The sequence below is a fragment of the Perca flavescens genome, chromosome 16 (genome assembly GCF_004354835.1).
Source record: "Perca flavescens isolate YP-PL-M2 chromosome 16, PFLA_1.0, whole genome shotgun sequence".
Classification (NCBI taxonomy): domain Eukaryota; kingdom Metazoa; phylum Chordata; class Actinopteri; order Perciformes; family Percidae; genus Perca; species Perca flavescens.
In genome coordinates this window covers 2,468,139-2,484,280 of record NC_041346.1, presented here as the reverse complement: position 1 = coordinate 2,484,280, position 16,142 = coordinate 2,468,139, and positions in this window count along the sequence as shown.

Below are 16,142 nucleotides of genomic sequence, written 5' to 3'. Positions count from 1 at the left end.
TGACTGGGTTCTTCCTTGGCCCATGCTATACCCTTCCAACAAGTTTCATGACAATTGGGCCAGTAGTTTTCCTGTAATCCTTCTGACAAAAAAAAAAAAAAAAAAAAACTGAAAACATTACCTGCTTCGCACATGTAATAGTCTGCTATGGAGTAATACATTTTATAAATATTATAATAAATAACGAATAAGGAGTAATAAAGGCCTGGTTCTCTCAACAGGTAATGAAATGCTTGGAATTCCCAGTTGTGAAGACAGAATGAAGTTCACTGTCAGTGTATATAAATGTAAAAAAACACACAGAGGCTGATATTCTTTTCTTCATAGGAAGCCTGTAAAGAAAAAACACAAAACACCAGGCTTTCACCCTTTCTTTATTCCAACACAAAGAGCAGAAAACACTTTGGGCTCAGGCAGGTTTTCTTTTATCCTAGCAGCAGTCTCCCACACACTGATATGATTTACTGACTGCTTCCCAGCAGATAAAAGAAACCTCCTGACGATCTGTGGACTTTAAATCCAACACAGCTGTCAGTGAAGGACACAAGCCTGCAGTGTAGTTCTACAACGGAGCTTTCTGCTGACCCCAGGCCTCACATCATTAACCACACAAACACACACATCTCTAGGGACACAAATACATACATACATGCATACATACAGTAGGGGTTACGACACACACACACACACACACACACACACACACACACACACACACACACACACACACACACACACACACACACACACACACACACATCTGTAGGGACACAAATACATACATACATGCACACATACAGTAGGGGTTAAGACACGCACACACACACGCACACACACACACACACACCCACACACTACAACACACACACACACACACACACACACACACACACACACACACACACACACACACATCTGTAGGGACACAAATACATACATACATGCACACATACAGTAGGGGTTAAGACACACACACAGACACACACACACACACACAGATGCATGCCCACGTACAGTAGGGGTTAAAACACTCACTCACACACACAGGCACACACACACACACACACACACACACACACACACACACACACACACACACACCTTACATGTGTAGGGACACAAATACATAAACACACTTTTTTGGTTCTATTGGAAAAGATCCTGCACCATAGTTTTAGCAGCCTAAACATATAGGATACAGGACATAAACTGCAGTGGTGCCAAAGTCTTCATATCTTCATATCAGCCCCCCTGACTTCCTCCCGTGTGTTCCTGGATTGGAGGAAACATTGTCATACAGAAGAATCCAGCAGCAATTATCTTTAATCCAAAACATATTTGGCAGAGCAAATTATAAGGAAATACATTTGGTTATTTTTTAGTGCTCTTCACCTGACATTATCTATGCTTGAGGAAAAGCCTGGGTGCCCCTGTGGCGCTTTGTAACACACATACAAACATAATGCTCTGATTAAGCAAGCAGCTGACTGACAGTCTCTGTTAATGTGCTCATTGTCGAGTGCTTCATGGGCTTCGACAGTATTTAGAGTGTGAACATACTCAAGCAGAGATGTATGCACTGTGACGACCGTTTTCCTCAAAAACCAACAGTCCTTTTACAGAGAGAGAGAGAGAGAGAGAGAGAGAGAGAGATGAATTTACATAAATCATTTATACTTAAGAGAGCCAGACAACAAGCACATATTTACATGTCACTGTGTGTGTGTGTGTGTGTGTGCATGTGTGTGCGTGTGTGTGTGCGTGTTTGAATAAGGTCAAATCTTAACATTTCGCATTTCTTCTCATTAAATTCAAACAAGTCAGTGCATGCAAACAGTAAACTAGAGGCAATCAATATGCAAGCAAACACTTACAGCACTTGCACATATGTAAATTCAGGCTATCACACACACACATACACAGCACTGGTCACGAGGAGACGGAGATTCCTGATCAATATTATTGATCCTAGTTGGCCTTGTGACACTGAAGGCCAACACTGTGAGGTAATCAGGGTCATAGCTGCACATTGGGCGAGAGGGGACAAGAAGAAAAGAGGAGAGAGCAACGGAGAGATGGACGGAAGAAAGACCTGATTATAGAGCAAGGAATGCAGCATGGAAGGAGGGAAGTCGAGGAGAATGGGGAGGAAGCAAACAGAATGAAACAGAGCTAGGAATGCAGGGAGGATGGAAGAAATTAAAAGCTGGAAGGCAGATGAGAAACGATTGGAAGGACACAAAGATGATGTGTGGAAGATGTGGTTCAGGATAATAACATTACATTTATTTCACTGACATTGTAGGATGTTATCCCTGGATTTTATCACCCGCTTGGTTCCACTCTCTTTATTCTCTACATCAGGGGTATCACACATACGGCCCGTGGGCCAGACCCTGCCAGCCAAAGGGTCCAATTAAGCCCGCTGGATGACTTTGCAAAGTGTGAAAATTGCAAAAGTAATTGATTCCAATTACAAATTTACACACTTTAATCTTAGTTTTTTTCTCAGAATATTACCCCTCTCTCCCAGGTCCGTAACATTATTTATTTTCCCTACAATGGCCTTAGAATGCTGTCGGAGCAGAAGTAAGTTGCGTTTGCTGACAGTGGCTGTTGGTCTGGCCCACTTGAGATCAAATTAGGGGTATGTGGCCCATGAAGTTAAATGAGTTTGACACCCCTGCTCTACATACTACCTCTAGGACAGATGCTCTGCCGCTGTGGCCTCCAGTTTCACTGTTAAGCCGATGATACTCAACTCTAACTTTCCTCCAAGACCATCACTTCAGCCAATCATTGCATCTCACCATCTGCCTAACGGACTTAAAACATGGACGCGAAGAAACTTTATGAAACTCAACTCTAATAGGTCAGAAATCTAAATCGTTGGCCCAGACTTCCTTATCCTTTAAGGCGGAGTTTTGAGCCAAAAGCGATCTCCGTGTACACAAGTGTTTTTATCTCCAGTAGAAGAACTAATCTCCGTTTAAACTAACATGCCCAAACCGCATAGCTCATCAACATTCTCATATACTGGACATAAACAGGAGGCAGTATGTATACTCTGCCCGTTGCTGGTAGTTGCCATGGTAATTTAGTAGCATAGTCTCAGAGAATGAGACATCATGACCCAATCAGGTGGTAAAACGTTGGCGTCAGTGTCCAAATGTCTCCGGTTTAGAGGCTCTGAAACACCAGAGCAGGGGGAATGTGGGCTGTAAACATAGCAAAATATATTTGTTTTCAAACCAAAACGTAGATGTAGCCTGTAGCTCTAGCTCAAGTCTTTTGGTCGTTCTAGCTCTAGATCTTGTAGTCATTCCGGTTCTAACCCTATTATTGTTTTAATTGTTTGAGCTTTAGACCTTCATCTTCTAGCTCTGGGCCTTTGAGACATTCTTTCGGTTTAGGCTCTCTAGTCATCCTGATCTAGACTTTTCCAGCCCTTGATGTGCTATTGTTGTAGCTCTAGACCTTTTAGTTCTACCTCTAAACCTTATAAGGCAGGACAGGTTTATTTTTATATTACAACAAAGGTGCAACAAAGGCAACGCAGAGCACTTTATATAACACAAAAAGGCACTCGGACAAGTTATAAGATGAATTTGTTTGTGCTCCAAGCCTTCTGGTTCTAATTCTGGGCCCTATAGTCATTTTTGCTTTAGGTTTAGCTGTAGGACTTTTAGTTGTTCCAGCCCTCCGCATGGTTGTTGCTCTTTACTGCTAGGCTTTTAGCTCAGTGTCCTTAAGTTGGTCTGTTCTTCTGCTTGTTGTTCTAGCTCAAGGCGTTTGAGTTGGTCCAGCTCTAGAACTTGTAGTTGTCTTTACTACCAACCCTACTAGTTCAAGCTCAATGCCTTCTAGTCAGCCTGGCTCTAGATCTTGTAGGTGTTTTAAATCTAAGCCTTTTACTGTTCTAGCTCTCAGCTATATCAGTGCTGTAGCTCTAGGCTTTGTAGTTGTTACAGCCCCTGGCCTTCTAGTCATTCTATTTCTAGGCCCTGTGGTCACACTACACTGACCTTTTCACCACACTCTGTAGGTTTTGTGTCAGCGTATAGTTGGAGGCAGATTGGTGGGCTGTCAGACTGAGCTGCACACTGCTAACCTTTCACCCGTGGAAATGGCTTCCAGTCGAAATACGTGTTCTCCACAACATGGACCCAATTTTCAGTTTCTTCCTGCTCAGTTTGCTCTGCCAAACATCTGCTACAGAATCTGAACCTCAAGTATAGAATCAAATGTTTTTTAGGTTCTGTACTCCAGTGGCTCCCAACCTTTTTGGTCTGAGGTCCCCCAACAGCTGAGTCAGACGAAATTGCGTACCCCTTCATCAATTTATATTAATTCATTCCTATTGGCTTCCTACCCGTTTTAACTTCTGTGCCCGCTTGCTAACTAGTTTTCATGCACTCTTACATAATCACAACATGTAGTGTTGAGGAGTTACAGCTAATTGACCATTCCTTTGATCAAATCATAATTTAAATTTCTTCAAATTAGTCGAGCCGCTCCACAATCTTTTCAAGTAGCCCCTGGCAACTGTAAAAGTAGAAATAGCAGCAAAACAAATATTTGCGGTGTAAAGATATAGTGGAGTAATGATGTCCTGAGCAGAGCGTTGTTGTGTGTGTTGTAATCCGAGCTTCTCTGTTCTTAACTTTGATAGCGTGCGAGTGTTTTGTTCATCGGTATCGGACGCCCAGGGCCGTGACTAGGCGTCAGTATTTTTACAATTTGGAGAACAGTCTGTGACAACGGTGCGGAGACAATTCCAGCCCACTTTGTTTTCCAGGATTTCGAGAACAGCCCCTAGAAACACACTGTTGGTTTGAGTTAATGAAACATAAATCACTATAAGATCATTTATATAATCATAATAAATGTGAACGTACATTTGCACTTTATTTTAACATTAACACATTGGTAAACTTTTATAAAATCCAACTTCAACTTTATCATTATGGGGTATTGAGTGTAGATTGATGAGGGCAAAATAAATGAAAGTGGGTTTTAGCATAAGATTGTGACATAACATAAACATAGCCCTGTAAATATTGAAGGTGAAACATTTTTTAGTAAACAAAAACCAGGAAAAGGAAGATGACGGAAGAGGAAAGGAGAGAAGATTAAAGGAACACTGAAGACTGAGGGAGAAAGAGCGAATTAGTGGCCTTTAAATAAAAACCCAGAACGTCATCACCCCTCCTCCCTCCCTCCCTCACTTATATTTCTTTTCATCCTGATCTTTCCTTTCATCCTGCAGCTTTTAGCTGCTGTTTTTCATATTTCTCGACTCTCGGGCTTTTCAGGAAGTAAATCTGTGATCAAAGACCAATAGAATTGCTCTGACATCGTTTTTGCATCACACTGCAGATTTTATCCCTGATATTATCCCGCTGTGAGCCCACCAAATCTGTCTCGGAACAGTATGACTCTGTCTATGATCACATAACACCCTGTCTAATAGGCCGGCTTGTATTGATTATGGATGATTATCAGCCTTGTCACAGCCGCTCTGCAGATAACGTCTGTAACTTTACACAGATGTTGTTGAAGTTATTGTTCAGACACGGTTTGTCACAGGAAAACTGTCGGCGTACGGTTCGCTTTAAAGGACAATTCTGGCGCAAAATGAACCTAGGGTTTAATAACATGTGTACCGAGTTGACCGTTCTCTGGGATATGTTTAAGATACCGCAAACTGCTGATTAGCTTATAAAGCTAGCCTTTGGGGCATAGGGTAAATCTCTATTTATATTTATACACCACTAACAAGGCCCCGACAACTAGCATTAGAAGCTAATATCGGTTTGCGATAGCTTGTTAGAGACACATTCAATTAGCATGAAAACATATCCCAGAGAACGGTTGACTCGGTACACATATGTTATTAACCCCTAGGTTAATTTTCGGAATTGTCCTTTAACTGTGTCCAAAACTGTTAAAAAGAAAAACAGCAAAAGCTACAGTAACCAACTAGCTGAGGCTAGCAACTAAATAGGTTCCTGCCGTGTTCGTTTCATTTCTTATTCAGTCGCTTCAGATAATTAAAAAGGAGCATTGTAGCTGTTTTTACTTGAGATGCTACAAATTAGTTAGGGAGACTGGGGATAGTTGTAACAAGTTTTGAATCACCAGCTACGGCCAACCGTTGGTGGCAGTCATGCAAAAAGTTGTTATGCCAGACGCCAATATAACAGAAGAAGAACACTTATCCCGACTGTGTGAACGCTGGCAGTCGGAAAAATAACGTAACCACGGGAGCGGTCCCTGATATTCCCAGGTGGCATGAACACACCATTTATTAAAGGGAAATTTCACCGCTGGAAAGCTGTATATATCTTTAAATTGGGTCACTTATGTAGTAGAAATGTGGAAAAAAAAAATTGAAATTGGTGCCTTCTAGGCCAAGATAAGACAGAAAATGTGTTTTTGGCTCATATGGACACCAAATCCCAGAATGCACTTGCTTTGCTGCTGTATGAGGCCTCTCCCAAGCCACGCCTGCCCTTTACAGACAGACAGTGAGACGATCAACTCAACAAGTGTGTTTTATTGTCATTTCAACCATATACACAAAAAAACGTTTCACCGTGGCTCAAGTGGTGTTACACATTTAAAACATGCTTTTTTTGGCCACAGCTGATATATTATCCGGACTTCTTTCAGCGGATTGATTGATAGCTCCAGAGTGAACAGATCTGTGTCCATGGCAACGCTCTGCTATGCATGGCAACGGTGTGTTATCCTTAGCAGCGGTCTGTTGTCAAGAAATAACAGACATTCTACATTAGAATTCAACCAAGCCATGTACTAAAAGAAGGCTAACTCATAGCTACTAGCATTAGCTCTTGGTGGGCTGTGGTATAAACATCGAGTATAAACACAGCCGTACATTTGGGTGGGATGTAGCTAGAATTGTCGGCATTTTACAGTCACAAACTCCACCAGCAGTTAGCAGTTAGTTGGATACAAATCACCCCATTTCTGCAACAGGCAGTCCGGGGTAACACAGCCCACCTCCACTAGTAGTCTTACTCGGTGACAGCAGGCTGGATTGTCCACAGCAATATTTCCACAACAACAAAAACACAGCACAGCCGTCTCTGAACTCGCGTTGGGAGTTTGGTTGAAGTTGGATGTAGTCCAGTTTGTTTAATGAGCGGACACTTGCAAGCGCGATTGGTGAACAGATGGCTGGCTAGCGTTAGCTTTCCACCGGCACACTCGTTCAACGCTCCCCACTGATGAGGTCACTTTACCGGCCACAGGAATCGAGCACCACCGCTGGTCTCCGTGCAGGCAAAGCTTGCGCAGTGTGTCGAGTATTGCGTCCGTAATAAAGTGTCCTGCATATTCTCCGATGTGTTCCAATGTATCCCGGTGGTACATGTGTGTGGTAGTTTGAATGCACATAATTGTTGTTCTAAAATTTCCAAGACTGTATGGCTGCAGCCTGGAGCGTCCCATATCATGCCGTCCCGTCTACTTTTCAAAATAAAAGCTCGCGTCCCAAAATTTCCGTCGGGATGAACAGTTTCTGCTCCTGCTCAGAAGCTAAGCGAGCATTCAAGATGGCTGACACTCGTTTTTTCCCCGGCAATCTCCGGAAAAAGCCAAAAGTCCTTTGGGCTATGCGGAAGTGGCTCCTAATACACAATGAATACAGGCTGTAGTCTTTTGCCTCTGTGCAAAAAAGCAAAAATCGTCATTTTGCATCATCTGAGTTTTTTTTCCAGACCCTCAATACAGAGATCTCCCACCTCAGGGGGACATGAGGGAGGGAAGCATGGTCATTCAAAAATACTACCGGGATTCTACTGATACACAGCTTAATGCTAATCGGTGAAGTTTCCCTTTAAGTAAGTGAAGTTTGAATCAGCCAATCACATTTCGCTAGTGTAGTGGGCGGGACATAAAAACATCACCCTTCCAAGAAGCACCCCTCTTAATACATCCATGGACACACACACACACACACACACACACACACAAACACACACAAACGTGTTGTCCAGCTGGTGTCAGATCTCACTGCAGATGGGTCTGTTATAATCTGTGTGTGTGTGTGTGTGTGTGTGTGTGTGTGTGTGTGTGTGTGTGTGTGTGTGTGCGTGCATGCCGCGGTCATTGGAGCTGCATGTCTGAGCTTTTTGTGCAGCATGTGCCCAGTGCCAGACCCCATGGTTCGCTAACTGTACAGTGTTAAATGCTAGTCAGTTGGCTTTAACTTTGTTAGAATGGAGTTGGTTAACCTTAGCTGGATGAAACTGTTAGCGGAGGTCGGGGCTAGCCGCCCTCAGGTCCATCTGTCGGCTGTGTTCAGACTCTTAACAGAGGCAGAAGCTCGCCGGTTAGCTTCAACTGTTATTCAACCTGGCTAACCAGCAACCATTAAACTGGGTTCACATTGTTAACAGAGGCTAACCAGTTAGCTTCAACGCTGCTGTAATCCCTAAGGCTAGTGAGACCGTTTGGTGTGTTTATTCTGTATGCAGCAGAGTCTGATGTTGGCCACTGTACATTTTTAATGACCAGTTTACATCTAATCAGTTTAAACTAGTTAGAGCAGAACTAAGGAGAGACATACATTTTAATTTCATAGTTTACAAAAAGGGATGACCCCATTTTTCGCAACATTGCTTCAAAGTATCATGAATCCATGAAAGCATTAATAATTAATCTGATCTGTTAATATTAAAAGTGGCAGTGCAGTGGGAATGGACAAAATGTGGACCTGAAGTATCACTACACTGTGTGTGTGTGTGTGTGTGTGTGTGTGTGTGTGTTTGTGTGCGTGCGTGTGTTTGTATATTTCAGTGATAGTGTATGACAGCTATTCCCTTTTCGCTTTGACACAAAGCTACTAAATTGTCACTCAGGAATTTCTGTGTTTTGTGTGTGTGTGTGTGTGTGTGTGTGTGTGTGTGTGTGTGTGTGTGTGTGTGCGTGTGTGTGTTTTGACAGCTAAGGAACTCCCTCCTCGCCTCCTTTGACAGTAAGCCACCTTGTTATTGTCATTCACTGATTGTGCGTGTGCGCGTGTGCGTCTGTATAATTGGCCTGCTGTTGACCGGTTGGTAATTGTGTCTGACAGCAGTAAAGGTCTCCGTTAACAACGTGCAGACCGAACGCTTATTGGGGTTTTAACCTGCAACCACACTCACACAACCACACTCACACAACCACACTCACACAACCACACTCACACAACCACACTCACACAACCACACTCACAAAACCACACAGTGAATATGATCATATTTGTCTCAGGGGATTGTGTGTCACTGTTGTCTCTTGATGCGTTTTGACAAGGACCAAATGGAAAACACACATACACCTCTGTGTGTGTGTGTGTGTGTATGTTTGAAACTAATCCCTTTCTTTTCTTTTCCCTCAGTCTTTATTTATCCTTTTATTCTGCGTTCCATTATTTGTGCACCTCTCTTTATATCTTCCACCTTTTTTTCCTAACAAACTGTTTTAACAATAATGAACTACGGAGTGCAAAACATGACATACAGTTACAGGAATGAAAAATTGAATACATTAATTAAAATTTTCAAACCAACCTATTCATAATATGTACAAAGACACTAATAATAATAAAAAACTGTATAAAGTTATTGAAAAATCTATAAATGTGTTAGAAGTTAAATTAATATTTCTTTAACCTCAGGATGTATTTAACCTCATTTAACCCCCCATGGAGCTGTAGAAATAAGAAATGTAAAAGGTCTTTATCATTGTTCCAAAGCATTCAAACATCTGCTTTCATTATTGTAATTTACACGCTAAAAACAACAGGCTGTGATTGATGGTGGTGACACACACACACACACACAAACACACACACACATACACACACTCACTCAGAGTAATTAGCAAGAAACACAGCAGGCTAAATGAGACTGCTAATTAAGACCAATTGATGTTAATATCAGAGTGAGTGAAGTGAGTCAAGTGTGTGTGTGTGTGTGTGTGTGTGTGTGTGTGTGTGTGTGTGTGTGTGTGTGTGTGTGTGTGTGTGTGTGTGTGTGTGTGTCACTGAGCAGAACATTCAGGTTGAAGAAAAGTGATGATTTTTCTGAGAAAATTGCGTGGCAGGAAGTTGTGTAACAGAGATGTGATGCAACAAAATAGAGTTGAAACCAGATTAGATTTAGATTTATCGTCCCACAGCCAGCACACATAGCATCATACAGATAGAACAAGTAGAATGCTCTCCATGAATGCATCCAAAATCCTCTCATCAACCACATTATGTAGTCTTTCTTTTTTTATCTACTCCCTGTGTTTTTCCTGAAATTAGCCTAGTAGCCAGAAATATATTTTGGGAATGTCAGACAACATTTGTAAAGGCTACTGATGGGCCATATAACTTGACAATGATGACTGATGTGACATATAGGGCCTGAGCTGATCTCTCGCATTGGAGATTAATACCAAGTCCGAACGGGGCTACATAAACTTATGTTACATAGCTACAGCAGCTCTGACTTGTTCGGAGATTCTAATAGGTCTGCTGTTGTGCTGAGTTTCCTCCGTTCAAAACCAAACACTCAAACCAATTCCAAGCTAAAGGCTGGATTAGGAATGGGCAAATCACATTTTTATTCCAGAGACCAAGGTTTAGCATCACGGAAATGGTCCGTGAAGGATGGAAGAATACATCTGTCACTGATGATTGGTTTGTGTTGTGTGTGTGTGTGTTGTATATGTGTGTGTGCATGTCTCTCTGTGAAAGAGAGCTCAGCTGTGAGATTGTCAAAGGGATTATTAGAGTTATAGTTCAATGAGACACAGAGGGTAGACGACAGGTGAGACTTGTTAATGAAGGCTTAATGCTAAACACACACACACACACACCCACGTTGTCCAGCTGGTGTCAGATCTCGCTGCAGATGGGTCTGTTATAATCTGTGTTTGTGTGTGTGTGTGTGTGTGTGTGTGTGTGGGGGGTGTATCATTTGCCTGCTGTCGGCTGGTTGGTAAATGTGTCTGACAGTGGGGCCATGGCTAAACTCAGAGTGGGATTGGACACAATAACAGGAAGGAACACTCCTACAGGTGTATGCCAGGTAGAAACTGGAAATGTGCAATTGCTTGAGAATTTTGGACCCAAAAAGCAACTCAAAACAACGGTGAAATCTAGCAGGAGTGAGCTGAAGTGGTCGGAAAATAGTCGTGGGTGATAATAAAATCCTCTTATCACAGTATATGCCATTTTATAGCCATATAAATCATGATAAAAGCTCGTACATTTTCTGGAAAATCAATTGAAATACCGTTATGGGTGAAATCATCAGACCGGAATATGTGTATGAGTATGGAATATGGACGTATTCAGATTTGGAAATGTGTCAAAGAATTGTCTAAATGTGTAGTAAGATCTGTGAATGTGCACAGGGATCTCTAAATGTGTATTCAGAATCTTAAGTGTGTGCGTAATCATATTTGTAAATATGCAACAAAAAAAATCTCCAAATCTGTAGTCAAATTTACAAGTGTACTGAGGCCTACTGAGGCCTACACTGAGGGCGGCACGATATGAAAACATGCCATATGCAATAACTTTGAATATCCTGATAACGATACTACTTTCCATGAATGAACACACATTAGAGTGTACTTAGTTCTGCATTTCTGCCGCTTTCAGTATTCTGCTGAAATTCAACAAATTGCTTGTTGAATTTAAAACAAACCAAAGGAAATCATTTCTAACATTCAAATTGAACATTGAATTGAATATGAAAGGCCACACAAAAAATAGACTGACCGTTTCATTTTAAAGTGGAGTTTTCTATTGATATTTTCTTTCTACTAACAACAACAACCAAACCAAATGTCTTTCACGATATTTCGCAGCTTTTATGTATATTGTGGCAGTCAATATTGCAATGACGATTAAAAAAAACCCTGATTGTGCAGCCCTATAGCCTACAGTCTGAAAGAATACTCATATTAACACTAGTTGTTGGCAGAGATGATCACGTGTGTCCACGCACCTACGTACGTAGCCACAGCTTAGATTTTACGCAGAAATATAAATCACGCTTAAAGGTGCAGTAGGTAAGACTTTTAAATCTAACTTTCTGTCATATTTGCTGAAACTGCCCCTATGTTCCAGTAGAACTACATTAAAAAAAAGAATCGGGCTCCTCTGGCTCCACCTACAGCCTGTAGTGTGATTTGCAGAAATCTCCCTGTTCAGATGCACCAATCAGGGCCAGGGGGGATGTCTAACTGCGTGTCAATCACTGCTCATGCACACAGATTCATTCTCCCTTGTAGGGGGAGGGGCTTAGGAGACCGTTTTGAGCTTTAGCGGAAAAGGGGGGAGGGCCTGAGAAGTTGTCGATGTTCAAATTATTTGGCTAAGTCCTGGATCTTCGCGATCCTACCTACGGCACCTTAAGTCATAGCTAAAGTCCGAAGCAAGTTAACGTCAGATGGCCAATGCTGAGCCAAACATGTTTGCTAACCTATGGGGGTGCGTTTTCAGGTGCCGGATAAAATTAGATGTGGTTGAGTCAGAACCTCTTTTGTTTGGGCCTTGATGTCTGAAGTTTTTAACAACCCGTTCTTATTCCCAACTCGTCAAATACTGACGCTTGGTCAGTGACTCTCAGCATCAGCTACCGACGCAAAAATCACCCTTTAGCGTGTGTATATGATACAGGCATAGCGCTGTAAGACAGGGTTTTCACTTCCATTATAATTTTTAGGTGCAGCACCAGAGCCGTTTTGGGCAGCACCAAAGCTGAATAAAATTGATGCGAGCACCAAAATAACTAAAAGACTTTCCTCGTATCTAACTATTGTAGTCGGAAGTCCCCGGTGGACTTCTTTGACTTTAGGCTTTTTGAGTGTTATTTATTTACTATCTGCTTTAGCTTTTCCAATGTGTTAGACATAGATATGGTGATTAAATATGCTCCAATATGATGTCATACTGCTTCTTTTGTTTTAAATTGAAAAAACTTCTTGGGGGACGAACCCTAAATCCCCCGCCAAATACGTCCACCTAAGCTAGGGAAAACACTGTAAGATGATGTAGTATTAACAGCCACATCGGTAGCGAGTGAAAAACCGGAGACCAGGGTCCATGTCCTGTTTTTGTCCCACTGAAATATACATTTTGTAACCCCAGCCCACCATCTTTTCCTAAACCTAACTGTACCGTTCTTGTGCCGCATAACTCAAACCTAAAACGCCAAATCAATCCCAACCCAGTGGCGGCATACACCTTAAAAGTTGGTTTGTAGCCCGCTTGTAAATGAAGAAGAAGTCCCGACCCAGAGCGTCAAGAAGCCCCACTGTGTCTAACTTTGATTCTTTCCAAAAGAGAGTCTTTTTTTGTGCCAGAGATTGCTAAAGAAAAATGACAACAACATTACACAACACTACATCTTCCTCGTCTCGATGGAGTAACGACTCTGAGCTAAACGCAGCTTATCAGATTTTTGGTTCCGGGAATTCATCAATGAATTCAGGATGATGTCTGATCATTGATTGCTAGATAGCATTTCAGTGGTTAATTTCCTGACATTTTGCTGTCTGGTTGTTTCCATGGTGTCTCTGTGACAGATTGGGGGGGTTTAAGTTTTTTGGATGATATGTCTATTCCCTCTTTTTTTTTTCTTCCCTTTTTTCCTCCTTTCAGTCAAGGTGATTCTCTGCTGGCAGGCAGCAGCTGGCAGAGTTTAAACACTCACACTTTCTGGACGCCGTCCAGAGTCTTAATGCAGTCTGCTTTTTAGACACTTACCGGCGGTGTCAGCCACTGTGTGTGTGTGTATGTGTGTGTGTGTGTGTGTGTGTGTGTGTTCAGCCGGTCTTGGCTGGTGTCCACCTCACCGTAACAGACTCTCATCTTCTTCAGTTAAACTCTTGGATTGCTCTATATCCTTCTACCTCCCACCTCTATTATAAAAGTGAGTGTCTGAGTTCCTCAGCCCCGGTAGGGTCCACTCACCTGAGGTCGCAGCATATACCTGACTGGCAGAGTCTGCTGTACAGGCCACTTTGTTCCTAGTAACCAGAGCAACACATAAATAGGATTATTATAGGATTGGGCATTGAGAACCGGTTCCAACTTGGAATCCTTTTTTTAATCGGAATCATTGGGAAAATTTGGTTTTGAATCCGATCATTGGATTCCAAATTTAACACGCGCAAGTTTTTGTTTTCGTGGCGGCCGCCGTACTTCCACGCACTTGTTGCGTTGCCGCCACAGAGAACAGTAAGCATCGGGCAACCCTTATTGTTGAACCCTGATATTGATTTGTAGGTAATGGATTGCTGCTCTTCGTACGGCTTATTAAGGTTCAGTGGTGTTCCATTTTTAATTTGAGTCGGTTCGAATTACCCCCAGGCCTGTTATGGACCAGTACTGACTGTGCTGAGGTCTGGTCCTTTCTTCTTGAAAATGAATGTATGCATGTCAGGTGTAAGTTTTTAATGGGCCCGTTTCGGTTTGGACCCGCGGAAACTGCTGGTCCTGGAAAAGTGTAACTTTACTGTCACAACTTTCTTTCTTTCTGTCTTTTTACTTCTGGGCTTGATGCTGCTCTGTTAAAGGATCAATTAGTAAATCACAGACCAGCGTGAAAGTGGAAGGTTGTTGTATCTTCTAAAAAGGATTATTTGTCATTTTGGATTAATCTGCTGCTCTTTGTCTCCATTAATCGCTTAATCCTTTAGTCTACAAAATGTTAGGAGTAGTGAAAATGGCTCATTACATTCTCAGTGCCCAGTTGACAATGAATTGTCTTGTTTTGTCTGACCAAAACTCCAACACTTGAATATATATTTATTTTACCACCATATAAGAAGTGCAAATCCTCACATGTGAGAAGTTATAAACCATATAATGATTGGCCTTGACTTGCTTCAAAAATTATTTAACTCCAAACTGTTTTAGTATGTAGTACATGTGGTAGAGGGTCCCTGCTCAGTCTCTCTCTCTCTCAGTTAAGGGGTCCTTGGCTCACGGACCCCCTGTTGAAGATCTCTGTTTTAAACCAATCACATTCATCTTGGGACGGAGCAATGGTGCCTCTGCATAAGGCGAGCTCTGGAATTAAAATGGCTGTCGAGTGTGTGATAAGAATTTGACTCCAAAAAGAATAGATTGATATAATTTGGTTGGCAGTTCTAGTGCGGAGGATGTTTCTCCAATCGACGGGACACAAAGAAATAACATCCGGCAGAACCTCCTAGTTCTGGCCCGGGAACTATCCCGTAAATGAAACCTCGTTGATATAGACTAGTATTTCCCCAAAAATCAGTACAGGAATAAACCGTCCTTTCCCGCAAATTTGATAGAAGTTCTTAGGAGATTATTCTGAAACAATGGAACAGTAAATGGAAATGTAGACCAGCTTTATGTTCCAGATGAAATGTGAAAAGAAATACACTGAACAAGAGGCAGTGAAAAGAGCAAAGAAGAGAGTAGAGAAGGAGGGAGAGCAGACAGAGAGCGATAGCATCAAACTGCAGGATGAGGACAAGGACACATTGATGAACTGAGTGTGTGTGTGTGTGTGTGTGTGTGTGTGTGTGTGTGTGTGTGTGTGTGTGTGTGACTGGTGGGAGTGAGTACAGATAGAGCTGTCAAGGTGGTGATTTACTGAGAGAGAGAGAGAGAGAGAGAGAGAGAGGACTGCTGAAGGAGAATCAATAAGAAGGAAACCGTGAGGGGAAAAGAAAGAGAGGGGAAGAAATGAGAGGAAGGAAGGGGAGAAAGGTGGACAGGATGAAACAAGAAAGGAAGGGTAGGGAAGGGATGAGGAAACAAAAGAAATGTGGGTGAAAAGGGATGCCACCGGGGTTCAAAATGATGGGTCCATGTGGGGCAATTACTTTAACTTTTATGTAAAAGTCCCACCCCACTTGCAGGTCAGACCTGAAACACATGTGTAACACTTGAACACGACACTAGTGGGAACTGAACACCGACGCATGAATGGAAAGGTTGCAGCAGCACAAGGTTAAACATGTAGAGACATGCACTGCCTTCTAAGATCACTGTAATAAATCAGTGTTTTCTCTCGCTTCGTGGAACACTTAGCTGCCCGTATTTGGGGGGGCGGAGGGCCTCCTTCCTCAAATGTGTCGTGTTTCAATTAATA